The sequence below is a fragment of the Lepus europaeus genome, chromosome 3, assembly GCF_033115175.1.
Source record: "Lepus europaeus isolate LE1 chromosome 3, mLepTim1.pri, whole genome shotgun sequence".
Lineage (NCBI taxonomy): Eukaryota > Metazoa > Chordata > Mammalia > Lagomorpha > Leporidae > Lepus > Lepus europaeus.
In genome coordinates, this window is record NC_084829.1 from 36,239,120 (window position 1) to 36,256,506 (window position 17,387).

General features: G+C 42.9%; 1 protein-coding gene across 4 annotated transcripts in view; it reads right to left on the reverse strand.

Annotated features, from left to right (window-relative positions):
- The window catches only part of FKBP5 (FKBP prolyl isomerase 5), a 127,376-nt gene that overhangs the window by 69,619 nt on the left and 40,370 nt on the right, over positions 1 to 17,387 (reverse strand). Inside the window, exon 1 of one of the 4 annotated variants that reach the window (XM_062186011.1) lies at positions 12,384 to 12,455. The exons of the other annotated variants lie outside the window; for them this stretch is intronic. The gene's annotated coding sequence lies outside the window, so the exon portion shown is untranslated. Of the gene's footprint in view, positions 1 to 12,383; positions 12,456 to 17,387 lie in introns of those variants that run through there. 4 annotated transcript variants of the gene reach the window in all.

Below are 17,387 nucleotides of genomic sequence, written 5' to 3' on the forward strand. Positions count from 1 at the left end.
TCCAATTGCTAGCATCACTACTTTTGCACTTTGGGGCCATTATTGCATCAAGTAGGGGTTCCTTGAAAACAAGCACGGGGATATTATGACAGTTGACATAACCAAGACAGTTACTAAGTGACTAATAGCAGGCAGCACAAATGGCATGAAAACACTGGACAAAGGAATGATTCACATTTGGGGTTGTGAGACGCAGGGCAGTGAGAAATTTCATCTCACTACTCAGAATGGAGTACAATTTAAAATATGAATTATGTATTTCTGGTATTTTCCATTTAATGATTTTGGATCCCAGCTGACTGTGGCTAACTGAAATACAGAAAGTGTGCTTGCAGATAAGAGGGCACTACCGTAATTATTATTAAAAAGGGAAGAAGGACCTTTTCAATGAACTGATTGATGATGGCTACCCCTTGAACAACGACCTGCGTCATAACCGAACTCTGCACCACCAGTCGGGAGGCAAATTGACTATTGGGCAGCTTTCCTATCAAAGATGCATAGCAGACTGTGGAGCATTCTACAAGACAAGTGGCCTAGACTCCTCAAAATTACTATTGATAGAAAGGATCCAGAAACAATAAGAGAAGAGAGAGAGAGACAGACAAGAAGCCTGTTCTAGACTAGAGACCTGATAATCCAACCACATGAGTAATCTTCAGCTGGATTCTAAACAGAGGTAGTGGGAGACAAAATGATACAAAAGGACATTTTTTGGGAAATGACAAAAATTTAAAAAACCAGGCTGCGTGCTGTTAGCTTTCTAGGATATGACACACTATTGTGGTCTGGCATGGAATAACATTTTTGTTCTCGGAGCACACACAGGGAAGTATTTGGAGGTGGCAGGTCAGGACTTACTTTCAGATCACTAGGATGGAGTGAGTGATCACATGCACAGACCAGGAGAAATCGAAAGCAGAGTGCTGAGCAAACATGCAGCCCACATGGGAAGGCAACAGTCTTCTGAATGCTCATTGAAAGTTCAGCTACATTTTCAAATGAAAATACCGCCAAGAGATACATTTTCATTTGGTTTCAACCTTGCTGATTTGGCAACAGGATTACTTAAATTCAAATAAACAAGGAATGTTTACATGTAAGTTGACCTGTTAAGTCTGTAATTTCCATAGGAGAAAGCACTTCTTGATTTTTGGTACTAATATTTCAAGGGATGCAAGTAATTTTGGTGACCTCAGAGGACTCTTGTGGCTATCCCAAGTCTGCATGACAAGAAGTACCGTGAAGAATTAAAATGCAAAGATAGAAATAAGAAAATGATCTTTTTTGAATTTTCAAAGCAGATAAATGTGGTAGAATAAAGAAACTGAATTTTCCAAGTTTTTTCCCTTAATTACAATGAAACCACCAAGAGCATAGATTTTTGTAAGCAAACAAAATACATTTTAAAAACTGTTTTCTTTATTGAGGGCTATTTGAAAAAGACAGTAAAAACAGACAATTTGTAAAAGCTTTGAAGACACACTGAGGAAGTTTCACTGTCTTCATCAGAGAGACTTTCCTTCGTCACCCCAGGTTTACTCTGCATTTAAAGGCTACTGTGTAGCTATGGATATTAATCTGTGATAAAGCTCACTGTGCTGCACTGCCCACGGAGGGACCTGCTATCCAGCACACCCGAGAGGGAACACACAGTTCCTTCTGTGTGGATGTGCCAGGTAAGCAGGCACTCTCAGCCAGCACCTGAGACCAACAGAAACATGAGAATCCGCGTCCTATTTCACCCACAGTGTGCTGAAAACTTCAGCTCCCATAAGCAAATTAATTGATCCCCAAATGATAAATGTATAAAGCCTTACTCACTAATCCTTTGTGCTACTTTGTTGTTCTCTTTGTTAGACAACAGATCATGTAACAGGAGAGTGTTCAGAAAGGAGGTAAGAGCAGGGGATCTGGCTACTCTGTGAGAAGCACTGAAAAGCACAGCAACTTGCTTCCCAACACCGCTGACAGGGGGCTGTCTGGGGGTGCAGGTGTTCCAGCCTCCTAGAACTAAACACAGAAGAAAGATGGCGCACACAAGGGAGGAGGCCCACTTGGGGCTCCTAATGGAATGCAATATAAATGGAACCTTACTGTGTAAGTGTAAGGGTGGGCTGGGAAGCCCTTACGTAAATTTCAGCCCCAGGCCTTTCTAAAGTACTGAAGTCCAGTGACAAAGGAGAACCAGGAGGCGTTATCTAATTGTAAACAGGACATATGGACAAAATGAGAGATAAATATGCATGAGAGGAAACAAGATATCGATCACACATCTGTGTGAAACTGTGGACTGTATTTATTCAATTACATGTCCCAGGAAATTTCTTTCCTCCACACTGGAGCAGGAATGGGAAAATGAAGAACAATGCTCCTCTACACACTCCCACTTATGTTTTTACTTTTAAAAGAAGCATACGGTGGGCATTTGGTGCAGCAGTTAAAGTTCCTACTTAGGATGGCTGTATCTCATATTGGAGTGCCTAGTTTTTCTGGCTACTTCACTTCTGATCCAGCTTCCAGCTAATGTGCATGCTAGGAGCCAACAGATGATGGTTCAAATACTTAGGTCCAGATGGGAGTGTTCCAGGCTCCTACTTTTGGCCTGACCCAGCTCTGGCTGTTGCAGGCACTTAGGGAGTGAATCAGTAGATGGAATATCTGTTTTCCTGTGTCTCTTTCTCTGCTTTTCAAATAAAATGAAAATAATTAAATAATTTTTTAAAAAAGAAATTCATAAGAAGATATTTTATTTTGTTTTTAAATATTTATTTATTTGAAAGGCAGAGTTTTGAGAGAGAGGGACAGAAAAAGAGATCTTCCATCTGCTGGTTCACTCCCCAAATGGCCACAATGGTCGGAGAAGGGCCGGTCTGAAGCCAGGAGCCAGGAGCTTCTTCCAGGTCTTCCATAAGGGTGCAGGGGCCCAAGTACTTGGGCCATTCTCCACTGCCTTTCCCAGGCCATAGCAGAAAGCTGGATCAGAAGTGGAGCAGCCAGGACATGACCTGGCACCCACATGGGATGCCACCCTTGCAGGTGGCGGCTTTACCCACTGTGCCACAATGCTGGCCCCATAAGAAGATATTTTAATAAAATTCCAAGAAGCTCATGAAAAGATGCTCAACGTTATTAAATAGAAATGCTTAATGTAGTTTCCACATGATCCAGCTGTTCCACTCGCAGGTATACACTCAAAAGGACTGAAGGCAGGAACTGAAACAGACAGATACTTGCTCACTGGTGCTCACAGCAGCATTTCGCAACAGTCAAACGTGGAAACCATCCAAGTGTCCTTCATCAGAGGGCCGCATAAACAAAATGTGCTATGTATGCATGTATGTGTTATATCATGAATATAAGCGTACTTCAAAAAGTTTGTGGAAAATTAAAAGACAAGTTTATTTTGGTATAAAAAATGTTGAAATCCATGCAGTTTTTTTCATAATTTGCATTTTCCATGAACTTTGTGAAGATCCCTCACTATCAAACCATAAAAATGGTTTGATATGCTACAGTATAGCTGAACTGTGAAAAAAAAAAAATTACCCTAGAAGTGAAATAAGCCAGACATTAAAGAACAACTATTGTGTGTGATTCTGCTTATGTTGAATACCTAGAAAAGGCAAGTTCACAGAGACAAAAAGTAGAATAGAGGTTACAGGAGCTGGAGGGAAAGCAGCAAAGCGGAGTTACTATTTAATGGAACAGACTTTCTGTTAGGGATGATGGAAAGCTGGGTGACACTTACACAACATTATGAATGTACTCAATGCCACTAAACTGTACACTGAAAATGATTAAAATGACACGTTTTATGTTGTGTATATTTTAGCACAATTAGAAAACAACCCTACGGCTAGAACAGATGGGTCAGCCAGACCCAACTTCTCTCTTCCTCTCCCCTCAATTCCTCCCACCTTCCTTTCACGTCTCCTCCCGTCTGTTCCCAAAGTTCCGAGCTGAGCCTCTGGCTCTGATGACATTGGTTCTTCACGGACCAAAGCTCATGATGACAGGAAGAAGAGAGAATCCTAAATGGAACTGATGCCTTTTAGCTACAGATTCTTTCTTCATTTATTGTACCTCTTAAATACATAAAATGCTTTGGGAAACTCACTTTTCTTCTCAGTACACATAATTACTAAAGAAAATAAAGCAAAACAGACCAAATTTGCTTTGTCTCTGACTGCTTAGCCAGACAAATTTCGCTTTTAAAGAAGGAAAAAATGGTTATATTAATACTAAGACTAAAGAAGTCTAGAAAATACTATACTAGTCAACTATTAACATTATATAATAAATGAACCTGAACACAGCATCCCCCTGCCCCCCCCCAACATAATTTTATACTATTAGGACTCAAAAAGGTTGAAACATGGTGTTAAGTCATCAACTGTCTCCCAGGTGGCACTGGAAGGACAACAAAACGTTTTTTGTATCTGTAAAACTCGGAGCTGGAAAACAAGACAAGGTGTGTGTCATTGAACTAGAACCTTGGGGGAATTCCTGGAAGCTGGAAAACAATGAGATCGGACTGAAGAGAACAAGAAAGAGCAAACTGCCTTTCAAACACCAACTCCAAGCACAGCTCTTCCCAAGGGAGCCTTGAGATGTCCCAGAGAGGGGGCGAGGGAGTTTAGAGAACCACATCTGGGGAAAGGAGCAATTACGCCAGGTGTGTTTCTTTCCAACCAGAATGTACAGGTTTGCTCCGATCTCATCCTCTCTGGAAAACACAAGAATGCAGATCAATCACAAGGATACATGGAAGGATTTGCCTTAATGGGGGCTGACATCCCGACCTTTAACTGCTGAAGATGAGGCTTTGTGAATGTGCAGGACATTTCCTACAATTATTTCTTTTCCTTCAAAGTCTCTGTGCTCTATTTCTGAAGTTTTATTAGAGTCTTTGAATGCTTTGATTTCATCCTTCAGGTTTCTTAAGCACTTTTCTAAACCTGGGCTAAATATCAGAATCACCTTTGGAGCCTTAAAAAGCTACTGATGCTGGACACCCACACCCATGAACCTGGATTTAACTGATGTGTGGAAGAGCCAGGACATCCATGCTTTAAAAGGCACACAGGGTGATTCTAATGTACAGTCAGACACATCTCTCTGCTCTATATTCTATGAGAGATTCAACAGAACTTTCAGATCATTTGGCAGTCAGCTATGTTCAATGTATCATTTAGTCTGTTCAAGAGATTTTTAAAAAATGGTGGACGGGGTGGCCTTGTAGCATGTGGGTAAAGCAGCTGCCTGCCACGCTGGCATCCCATGTGGGTGCCGATTACTGTCCTGGCTGCTCCACTTCTGATCCAGCTCCCTGTCAATGGCCAGGAAAAAGCAGCAGAAGACGGCCCAAGTGTTTGGAACCCTGCCAACCACGTGAAGTTCCTGGCTTTGGCATGGTTCAGCCCAGGCCATTGCAGTCACCTAGGGAGTGAACTAGGGGATGGAAGATCTGTCTCTCCCTCTCTCTGTGTAACTCTGACTTTCCAATAAATACATACATCTTTAAAAAAATTTTTTTTGGTAACACCACTTTTCATTTCTATATACTTTTATTATCTGATGTTCACTTTTCTCAGTACTTTATCTATTTGTGAATGCAATTACCTCCCAAATCTGAGCATACTCTTTAGGATAGGAACAAGCATTTGGCTGAAAGTTTTTTCAGGGGAAAAATACTGATTTTATCTATTTCCTATTATCTCCCAAGGGCACTAAACAGAGGTAATGGTTGGGAAGGTAAGAACTAGAAATGAGAGAAAGGTATTATAAGCAGAAATGCTGAGTAATGGGAGATGTGTAAAGACGCAAAAATGTGGGTTAGAAGGGTGATATTTGTACCAGGGTTGTAAAAGGCAAAAAATGAGAGGCTTTAGGTAAAATGGGAGTGGAGAGCAGAGAATTAAGAGGAAGAAAGAACTAGATATGCATATGACAGAGGGGAAAGAGTTAGGGGAAATGAAAAGGTGATTCAAGTGTAGAAAGGACACAGGCACAGATCTGTTCATTCACGGACTGATTAAGCCATTGCTAGCTAATTGTTAATTAATCCACTTTATGTCTAAATAAAATATTTCAGGTTTTCCAACAGGATGGTCATGGGAATGTTAAATAAAATTTAGCAAATATACACTATGAAAATGTTAGGCAGTTTTTGAAATGGATGAGATAAATCTATACAGTAGGATACCATTTGGCTAAGAGTCCAAATACCAATAACATCAAAACAAACAAACTGGGAAAGGATTTTGTAAATGTTCATCTATTAAAAAAGATTGTTGTAATAAATGAGGTTTACTATTATGGTGCATGGTGCCCAATGACGAGTCAGCCCTCCATGCCTTTAATAAAAATGAGGGTTGGGCATCTGGCTTAGTGGTTAAGGTACTGGTTAAGATGCTAGAACCCCTTGGGGCCAGCGTTGTGGCGTGAAAGGTAAAGCAGCGGTGCTCATATGGACACCGGTTTGAGTCCCGGCTGCTCCACTTCTGACCTGGACGAAGCCCCTGGCTCCTGGCTTTGGATCAGCTCAGCTCCAGCCATTGCAGCCATTTGGGGAGTGAACCAGTGGATGGAAGAGATCTCTCTCTCTCTCTCTCTCTCTCTCTGCCTTTGCTTCTCTGTAAGTAAATAATTAAAAAAAAAAAAAGATGCTAGCACCCCCACATTGGAGTGCAGGGTTCAATTCTGGACCCTTAACTCCAGATTCCTGCTAAAGCAGACCCTGGGAAGAAATAGTGATGGCTAAGATAAGTGGGCTTCTGCAACCCAGCTCTTGACTTTGGTCCAACCCAACTCTGATCATTGCAGCATCTGGGGAGTGGACCAGCAGATGGGAGCTCTGTCTGTTTTACTCTCCCACTTGTTCTCAAATTAAAATAAGTAAGCAAATAAAAATAAAGCAGAAAGCAACAACTCTTTTTTTTTTTAAGACTGACTTACTTATTTGAAAGGTGGAGTTACAGAGGCAGAGGCATAAAGAGAGACAGAGAGGGAGAAAGAGGTCTTCCATCCACTGGCCCACTCCCCAAATGGCCTCAATGACCAGAGCTGGGCCAATCCGAAGCCAGGAGCCTACAGCTTCCTCCAAGTCTCCCATGTGGGTGCAGGGGCCTAAGAACATGGGTCATCTTCCACTGCTTTCCCAGGCCATAGCAGAGAGCTGGACCACAAGTGGAGCAGCCAGGATTCGAACCAGTGCCCCACATGGGATGCTGTCACCACAGGCAGTGCTTTACCTGCCACTCCACAGTGTTAGCCCTGCAGCAGCAAATCTTTTAAAAAAGAAGTCTGTTGACAATATCACAACAAGTAAGTAGTATATGTAATACTAACAGGGGGGTATAATTAGCTGCAGCACAACCATCCTCCCAGATGTTTAAAACTTTTGGTGGGTGCAAACATTTTAGAGCACTGTATTGCAAATACACAAATATTACATATTATCGGTCAAATATCTTTTTCATCATTGTTGTCCTTCGGTTAGGACAGCTAACCTCTGAAAATATTGTTAATATGGAACAGCTAAGGTCTTAGCTATTCCAAATAAATAATCTTTTAATACTGACATGAAAAGATGGCAAGATGTACAAGATATACTTATTAGGTGAGTGGGAGGAATGAAAAGTTGCGTAACAACTTATAATATGATCCTGATTTTATTAGGAAAAAAAGTGCATATATCTGTATGTATTTGCTTACATAGAGCACAAGAAGTCTGCTAAACTGATACCCACAGTTAAAAAAGTGCTACCTCTTGGGGCCAACACTGTGGCCTAGCAAGTAAAGCCACTGTCTGAGACACTGGCATCTCAGGGTCGGTTTGTGTCCCAACTGCTCCACTTCCAATGCAGCTTCCTGATAATGGTCTGGGAAAGGCAACAAAATATGGCCCAAGTGCTTGGGCTCTGGCCCCCACGTGGGAGACTCAGGACTCCGGACTGCTGGCTTTGGCTGGCCCAGCCCTGGCCGTTGCAGCCATCTGGGGAGTAAGCCAGTGGATAGAAGATATCCCTCTCTCTCGCTGCCTTTCAAATTAAATAAATAAATCTTAAAAAAAAAAAAAAGTGTTACCTGTGAAGAATAAGACTTGAGAGAGGGGATAACATGTAATTTTCATGTCCTAAATTCTATTTTCACATGATTTAAATAGTATAACCCTGTTATAACATTTTCATGATCTTTTAAAATTTATGAAAGAGACAAAATGCTTCACGGTCCCTCTTATCAGGACTTTTTATCATTCCTCTTCAGTTCAGTTCAAACGTTTGGACTGCCTTCCTTGGAGAGAGCAAGAGAACTCTGGCTGGGGTGAGCAAGGGGTACTTGTGAGCTCTTCAGAAGGCAACCAGGGGAAGAGCCTGAACCCAGGAGAGACGCTGGGCGACAGTCACATGCAGGCAAGCCACCCGATTCTGGGTGGTAATGACAACGAAAGGACTGCTGCAGCTGTTCTCCAGTTTTAATGTCCAAGTCTCAGGTCTTTGGCAGAACAGTTAAACAGTTTTGAAAACTCAAAATCACTGAAGAAATCAGCAACTTCCTACGATAAAAAGATCTGCAGCCCTAGGAAAGCATCTGAGGCCGGCGCCGCGGCTCAACAGGCTAATCCTCCGCCTAGCGGCGCCGGCACACCGGGTTCTAGTCCCGGTCAGGGCGCCGGATTCTGTCTCGGTTGCCCCTCTTCCAGGCCAGCTCTCTGCTGTGGCCCAGGAGTGCAGTGGAGGATGGCCCAGGTCCTTGGGCCCTGCACCCCATGGGAGATCAGGAGAAGCACCTGGCTCCTGCCTTCGGATCAGCGCGGTGCGCCGGCCGCAGCGGCCACTGGAGGGTGAACCAACGGCAAAGGAAAACCTTTCTCTCTGTCTCTCTCTCTGTCTGTCAAAAATTAAAAAATAAAAAAAAAGAAAGCATCTGAGTTGCTGCACCATTCCTCTTACTGTCCTTCAATAGCACAGCATCCTTGAAATAAAACCCTCTACTGTTCTGTTCTTTTTTTTTTTTTTTTTTTTTTTTGGACAGGCAGAGTGGACAGTGAGAGAGAGAGACAGAGAGAAAGGTCTTCCTTTGCCGTTGGTTCACCCTCCAATGGCCGCTGCAGCCGGTGCGCTGCTGCCAGCGCACCGCGCTGATCCGATGGCAGAAGCCAGGTGCTTCTCCTGGTCTCCCATGGGGTGCAGGGCCCAAGCACTTGGGCCATCCTCCACTGCACTCCCTGGCCACAGCAGAGAGCTGGACTGGAAGAGGGGCAACCGGGGCAGAATCTGGTGCCCCGACCGGGACTAGAACCCGGAGTGCCAGCGCCGCAGGTGGAGGGTTAGCCTAGTGAGCCGCGGCGCCGGCCCCCTCTACTGTTCTTTAACCTCCTGAGCAAGCATCTGGATGGGCCTCTGGTACTTTATTTATTTATTTATTTATTTTTATTTTTGACAGGCAGAGTGGACAATGAAAGAGAGAGAGACAGAACGGTTTTCCTTTTGCCGTTGGTTCACCCTCCAGTGGCCGCTGTGGCCGGCGCACCGCACTGATCTGAAGGCAGGAGCCAGGTGCTTCTCCTGGTCTCCCATAGGGTGCAGGGCCTAAGGACCTGGGCCATCCTCCACTGCACACCAACCTCCACTGCCTTCCCGGGCCACAGCAGAGAGCTGGCCTGGAAGAGGGGCAACTGGGACAGAATCCAGCACCCCGACTGGGACTAGAACCGGGGGTGCCAGCACCGCTAGGCGGAGGATTAGCCTATTGAGCTGTGGCGCCGGCCATGGTACTTTCTTGACGTGATGCGTTGCCTCTTTTCTCTCTCATGCATTATCCAGTTCTACAGCAGGCCATGAGGCTCCAGAGCTCAAAGGTATGTCTGAAAGACATCGCTGTTCAAGCTGTGTCAGAGACTGCTACCCTTGTCTTCAACGCTTCCTTCCCAATAAAAACCTTTGCTTTTAAACTGGACACAAAGATCCCCACAACAAAGTCCTCTCTTGCAGAAAAGTGTGGCCATGTGACTAAGTTCTGGCCAACGAAATGTAAGCAAAAAATGCCCTTAAAGCCAGAGAGGGTTGGTCCAGGGGGAAGAACACTCTGAGCTGAAAGATCAGTAGTGGAAGCTATCCACCTACTCACTCTGCAAATATCTCCTGAGTACTATGTGCCAGGTCCCGTTCTAGTGGAGATGGAGCAGTAAAGCACAGACCACAATTCCTGTCTCCCTGGAACTCACATTTTGGTACTGAAGACAGTAGCAGTGAGCCTCTGTTACTTGTTCATGTTTTTATAGAAAAATCACATTTCTACCTGTGCCACAGTGGCAGATTATTACCCCGAGTTGAATCACAAGGGCCAGTTTGGTTCTAAGTCTGCTGATGACTTCTAAGAACAGTCAGTGAGGCCACGTGTGACAAAAGTCTGTCAATACTGCAGCGTGGAGAACGTCCTGCTCATTTTTGTACTTCTATCACCTAGTACAATGGCATTTCAGTAGCACTCAAAAACTGGTGAGATGAATTGTGATTTTCAAAAACAGTCAATACAAATATCAGACCCTGTAATCAGCGCTGAAATACCATTACAAGTTGACTATGTTCTTCTCTAAATTTAATCTGGACCATCTAATCTAAAGAATTACACTGTACCTGAAGGGCCAGCTATAAAAGCAAAATAACACTCAGTTCTACTCAGGACTGATAACTCAGAAAACCTAAGCACAGTGAAAACCTATCTCTGGATTACATTATAAATATAAGAATATGTTTATCTATTTATCTTATTAGTTATATTAATGTGGTTTAAATATGGGCAGTCAAGAACAAGGGACCACACTGGCTGTCAGTTTGTGAATGTATAATAACCAGCAACTAGAGGAAGGGATGGTTCAGTGGATGGAGACGCAGAGGGAAGAAACCTACGATAAAAGTTTTGTAGAGTACCACATCCTCTTACAATGCAGTATTGTCTCATTAAAACATTATAAAATACGTTCAGCAGATTTAAAACATGGCTTCGCCCCACGTTTTTTAAATCTATTATATGTCTAAGAGAAGAACCATACAAGAATAGCGTTTGGTATCAAGAGTGTTGAAGATATGAACTAATGATTTCCTTACAGCATTTGAAAATGTATTAAAGAATAAAATTTGAATTATCTCTAAAAATAAATTTCCTGTACTTCAAAGAGAAACGATAGTAAAATTTCATGTAAAACATCTGTTTGTATACCTTTATGATTTCTGGAGCTATTCCAAGGTTTTGAACACATGGAATTAATCAATAAAAATAAGGAAAAAAAATAGCATCCTGGGTCTGTGAACAAAATCTATGTGAAAAGAACAAAAACTCTGGCTACCTTAAATCCCCACAAAAATGTAAGGAGGGAAGACAGGGCCAGGACACTCAGATCTGCCAGTAAGGAGCTGTTTAACATTTGGCCCTCACTCAGCTTCTCCATCTGTAAATTTCAGGAGGTAAGGCCACAATGACATCTAAGGTTTATTCCAACTCTAATATACTTAGAATTACCTTTTAATGAATAAATATGTTGTTCTTTATGAGAAAACAAGGTCTGATATGTGCAAGGGAAAATAATTCCCAAGGAATGGAGAATGTTATTTTAGTATTCCAGAGTTCACTTTCTATTGCAACCCACTGGCAAAACATTAATTCTAAGTTTTAACCCCTTCTCTGAGCTTTAGCTTAGTTTTCTAGAGCTGCCATAATAAACTGTAACAAACCTGGTGGCAGAAACAATATAGATTTATTAATTCGCAGTTCTAGAGGTTGGAAGCCCAGAATGCATCTGCTGGGCTAAACTCAAGGTGTTAGCAGGGCTGTGTTCCTTCTGGTGGCCAGAGGCAGAATCCACTTCCTGGCCTTTTCCAAATTCTAGAGGCTGGTGGTCCTCTTCCTGTCTTCAGATGTCACAGAGCTGCGCTTTCTTGATCATTTTTCTGTGGCCGCATTTCCCTCTAACCACAGCTGGATCAGGTTCTCCATTTTAAAGAACCCACATGCTGGCCGGCGCCGCGGCTCACTAGGCTAGCCTGTGGTGCTGGCACTCCGGGTTCTAGTCCCAGTTGGGGCACCAGTTCTGTCCTGGTTGCTCCTCTTCCAGTCCAGCTCTCTCTTGTGGCCCGGGAGTGCAGTGGAAGATGGCCCAAGTGCTTGGGCCCTGTACCCGCATGGGAGACCAGAAGGAAGCACCTGGCTCCTGGCTTCAGATCGGTGCAGCACCGCCCATAGCAGCCATTTGGGGGGTGAACCAACGGAAGGAAGACCTTTCTCTCTGTCTTTCTCTCTCTCACTGTCTAACTCTGCCTGTCAAAAAAAAAAATTTTTTTTTTTAATTTAAAGAACCCACATGATCACATACAGCCCACCTGGGGAATGCAGGACAATGACCCCACTTCCGCGTCTTTAATCTTATCCACCTCTGCAAGGGTCCTTCTGCCCTATAAAGAAACACACACACAAGTTCTGGGGGTCTGGATATGCACATCTTTGAGGGGTTATTATTCCACCTCCCATAGACTAAGATCACAAGAATTTCTCCCACGCCTAGAATTCTGTTGACTGCCTCCATTTTGCACTTAGGACTCTTAACAGTCTTTCCTATCATTCCCTTTACCATCCATTTACCATCATTTACCATCCATCTGGATAATGATGTTCTACCCCGACAGTAAAATAAAATCTAACATTTATATACAAATATTACATATCAATACCTATCGATCTCAATATATATCAATTTCAAGTTCCTTTGGAATTTGAAAATAGTTGATTTCTGAGTTTTGTAGAAAGTTAAAAGTATAAGTTGATATACATAAATGTATATTTTACTACTTCCTCAAATTTACTCACTCACTGAAAAACTACTTTACAAATTAATCTGAGTCCCTTGTGTGATTCTGAAATAACATCAGCGTGCTTATCCTGAACACACAAGTATCTTTTCTTCGTTAAGGAGACTTTTTTTTTATTCAAAAGGCAGAGTGACAGAGAGAGAGGGAGAGCCACACAGAGAGATCTTCTATCTGTTGGTTCACTCCCCAGATGGCTACAATAGCCAGGGCTGGGCCAGACCAATGTCAGGCGGGGGATTCTATCCAGGTCTCTCACGTGGGTGGCAGAGCCCCAGGTAGTTGGGTCATCATCCGTTGCCTCCAAGCACATTAGCAGGGAACTGATTCAGAAATGGAGCAATCAGGACCCAAACCAGTGCTCCAGTATAGAGTGCAGAACTCACAAGTGGTGGCTTAATATGTTGCACCACAAAGCCTGCCTGTTTTTTTTAATTTTAATTTTTAATTCTAATTTGTAAATTTAAATTTAATTATTTTATAATTAATCTACAATAAATTGTACATGTTTAAGTATACAACTTTGTAAGTCCCAACATAGTATATACAAGGGTACTTCAAAAATTTTAAATTAAACTTAAATTGTACAGTTAAAGGTAAGTTTATTTTAGTGCAAGAAATTTTGAAATCCATGCATGCATAGTCATATACCCATGAAGCCATCACCACACTCAAGATAATGAACACTCATATCTATCACTAACAAACATTTCCTTGTGTCTCTTAATATACATCTCTTCAGCTCCAGGCAATCCCTGACCTGCTTTCTGAATAGTTTGTATTTTTATAGAATTTCACATGGAATCGTGTATGTCCTTTTTTCTACTGAGAATCAAATATGGTGTAGGTATCAACATATTTGTTGCTGAACACTATTCAGTGTGTGGATATTCCACAAATTTGCCTGTTGTTGCACATCTGGGTTCTTTTCAATTTTGGTCTGTTACAAATTGAGCTGTTGCAAATATCTGTGTACATGGCTGGCGCCTCGGCTCACTAGGTGAATCCTCTGCCTGCGGCACTGGCACTCTGGGTTCTAGTCCCGGTTGGGGCGCCAGATTCTGTCCCAGTTGCTCCTCTTCCACTCCAGCTCTCTGCTGTGGCCCAGGAAGGCAGTGGAGGATGGCCCAATTGCTTGGGCCCTGTACCCGCATGGGAGACCAGGAGGAAGCACCTGGCTCCTGGCTTTGGATCGGCGCAGCACAGGCCATAGCAGCCATTTGGGGGGTGAACCAATAGAAAGGAGACCTTTCTCTCTGTCTCTCTGTCTAACTCTGCCTGTCCAAAAAAAAAAAAAAATCTGTGTACGGATCTCCATGTGATCATATGTGATTTCTCATGTATAAATGCCTGGAAATGGAAATGGCGGGTCAGTGGTAGGTGTCTATTTCAAGTCCTTAAGAAAGTGTCAAATTTATTTCCAAACCGGCTGTCTGTCTGATTTTACATCCCCACCTTCAATGTACAAAAGTTTCACATATTTCACTTTCTCACCAACACTTAGTACTACTAGTGTCTTTTTTAAGATTTATTTTTATTTCTTTTAAAGGCAAAGTTATAGAGAGGGAGAGACAGAGATTGATCTTCCATCCACTGGTTCACTCCCCAAATGACTGCAACCACCAGGGCTGTGCCATGCTGAAGCCAGGAGCTAGAAGCTTTTTCTGGGTCTCTAATGTGGGGTCAGGAGCCTAAGCACTGGGCCATCTGCTGCTTTCCCAGGAGCATTAGCAGAGAACTGGATCACAAGGAGAGCAGCCAGGTCTTGAACCAGCCCCCATATGGGATGCTGGGGTTGCAGGTGGTGGTTTAACCCGCACCACAACACGGGCATCTCTACCAGCCTCTTTGACTGAAGACATTCTAAAATGTAGCTGTCTTCACTGGGTTTTAACCTGCACGTCCTCAGTGAGTAAAGCTGCTGGTCACCATCCCATGTGTTTATTTGCCAGCCATATGTCTTCTTAGATGAAGTATCTGTTCATTTGCCTACTTTTGTTTAGGTTGTTTGTGTTAATGAGTTAGCAGAGATCCTTAGATATTCTAAATACAAGTCTTTTATCAATGCATGATTTGAAAATATTTTCTCCAAGCCTATGACTTGTCCTTTTACTCTCTTAACAGTGGCTTTGAAAAGATATTAAAAAAAAAAAAAAGACTAATTTATTTATTTGAGAGATAGAGTTACAGAGAGAGGGAGACAGAAAGCTCTTCCATCTGCTGGTTCACTCCCCAAATGGCTGCAATGGCCAGAGCTGGGCCAATTCAAAGCCAGGAGCTTGGAGCTTCTTCTGGGTCTCCCACATGGGTGCAGGAGCCCAAGCACTTGAGCCATCTTCTACTGATTTTCCAGGCCATAGCAGAGAGCTGGATCAGAAGAGAAGCAGCCAGGATAGGAATCAGCGCCCATAAGGGATCCTGGTGCTGCAGGCGGAGACTTAGCTTACTACACCACAACGCCGGCCCCTTGAAAAGATAATATTGATGAAGTGGTGTACCTAAGAATCTTTACCAAACCTAACATCACAAAATTTTTTTTCCAGAAATTTTATAGATTTGGGCATTACATTTAGGTCTATGGTCAATTTTGGGTTAACATTTACATATGATGAAAGATATGGATCAAGGTTCTTTTAAAAAATGATTGATTAATGTATTTGAAAGGTACAGTTACAGAGAAGGAGTGATAGAGAGAGAGAGAAAGAGATCTTCCATCTGCTGTTCAGTCCCTTAAGAGCCTCAGTGGCCAGGGTTGAGCCAGGCCGAAGCCAGGAGCCTGAAACGCCATCTGGGTCTCCTGCATGGGCGCAGGGGCCCAAGCACTTGGACCATCTTCTGCTGCTTTCCCAGGCACATTAGCAAGGAGCTGGATCAGAAGTGGAACAGCCAGGGCTTAAACTGGTGCCCACATCGGACGCCAGCATTGCAGACAATGGCTTTACTCACTGGGCCACAACACCGGTCCCAAGGCTCATTTTTAAAATATGAAGATGCATTAAAACTTTTTGTTTTGGGGGCCGGCGCTGTGGTGCAGCGGGTTAATGCCTGGCCTGAAGCGCCGACATCCCATATGGGCGCTGGTTTGAGACCCAGCTAATCCACTTCCTATCGAACTCTGCTATGGCCTGGGAAAGCAGAAGATGGCCCAAGTCCTTGGGCCTCTGTACCCACATGAAACCTGGAAGAAGCTCCTGGATCCTGGCTTCGGATTGGCACAGCTCCAGCCATAGCGGCCAACTGGGGAGTGAACCAGCGATGGAAGACCTCTCTCTCTCTCTCTCTGCCTATCCTCTCTCTGTATAATCCTGACTTTCAAATAAATAATCTTTTTTTAAAAAAGCTTTTAGTTTTTGGAAAGATTATCCATTTTCTAATTATCATTTTTTTCCCTGGACTCTGTTTCATGGATCTACTTGTTTATTATTATAGCAGTTATCACAAATGTCATATATTTGTTAAATGATTTATTTATTTTAAAGGCAGAGTAATAGAGACAGAGGGAAGACAGAGAAGAGAGATATCTTCCATCTGACGGTTGACTTCCCAAGTGCCTGCAACAGCCAGGATAGGGTTGGGTCAGGTCAAAGCCAGGAACCAGGAACTTCATCCGAGTCTCCGATGAGGGTAGCAGGGCCTCAGGTACTTGGGCCATCATCTGCTGTTTCCCAGGCACGTTATCAGGGAGCTGCTTCAGAAGTAGAATAGCCAACACATGAACCAGAAATTCTGATATGTGATGTGGGCATCCCAAGCAATAGCGTGCCACAACACCTACCTCAACACCATAGTTTGAGTCCTGTAACTACAATAAGTTTTGGAAATCAGTCCTCCATCTCTGTTTTTTTTTTTTAAGTGTTTTGGCTATTCTAAGTCCTTTGTATTTTGATATACCTTTTAGAATCAGCTTATTTATTTCTATAAATTGTCACTTTTTTAAGCAATGAGTCTATATGTTGGGGGAAAACAGCAATATTGAGTCTCCCAACCCATTTATTTAGGTTTTCTTTAATTCCTCTCAGCAGTGTTTTACAGCTTTCAGTGTATGGGTCTTGCACATTAGGGAACGAATTTTTTTTTTATTTTATCAGGGTGAGGAACCTACTTTCTGCCCAGGGCCATTTGGATATTTATAACGTCATTCACAGGCCATACAAAATCATCAACTTAAAAATTAGTCTGCTATAGATTTACTGATTTCAAGTGCCACCTGGGGTTGCCGTGGCAAGGCCAGAGCAAATGATTTCATGGGCCTTAAATGGCCCAGGGGTCAAACATTCCCATGGATTCAAATGTAAATGGTATTCTTTTTAAATTTCAATATCTGTTTGTTACTATATAAAAATAGACTTTTCCACATTGATCTTGTATCCCACTTTGCTAAGTGCACTGATGGTTCTAACAGCATTTTGGTAGAAATCACAGGCAATCAATCGTGTCATCTGTGAAGGAGTTTCACTTCTTCCCTTCCAGTCTGGATGCCGTCTGTCTGTCTTGTCTTACTGCACTGACTAGACCTCCCAT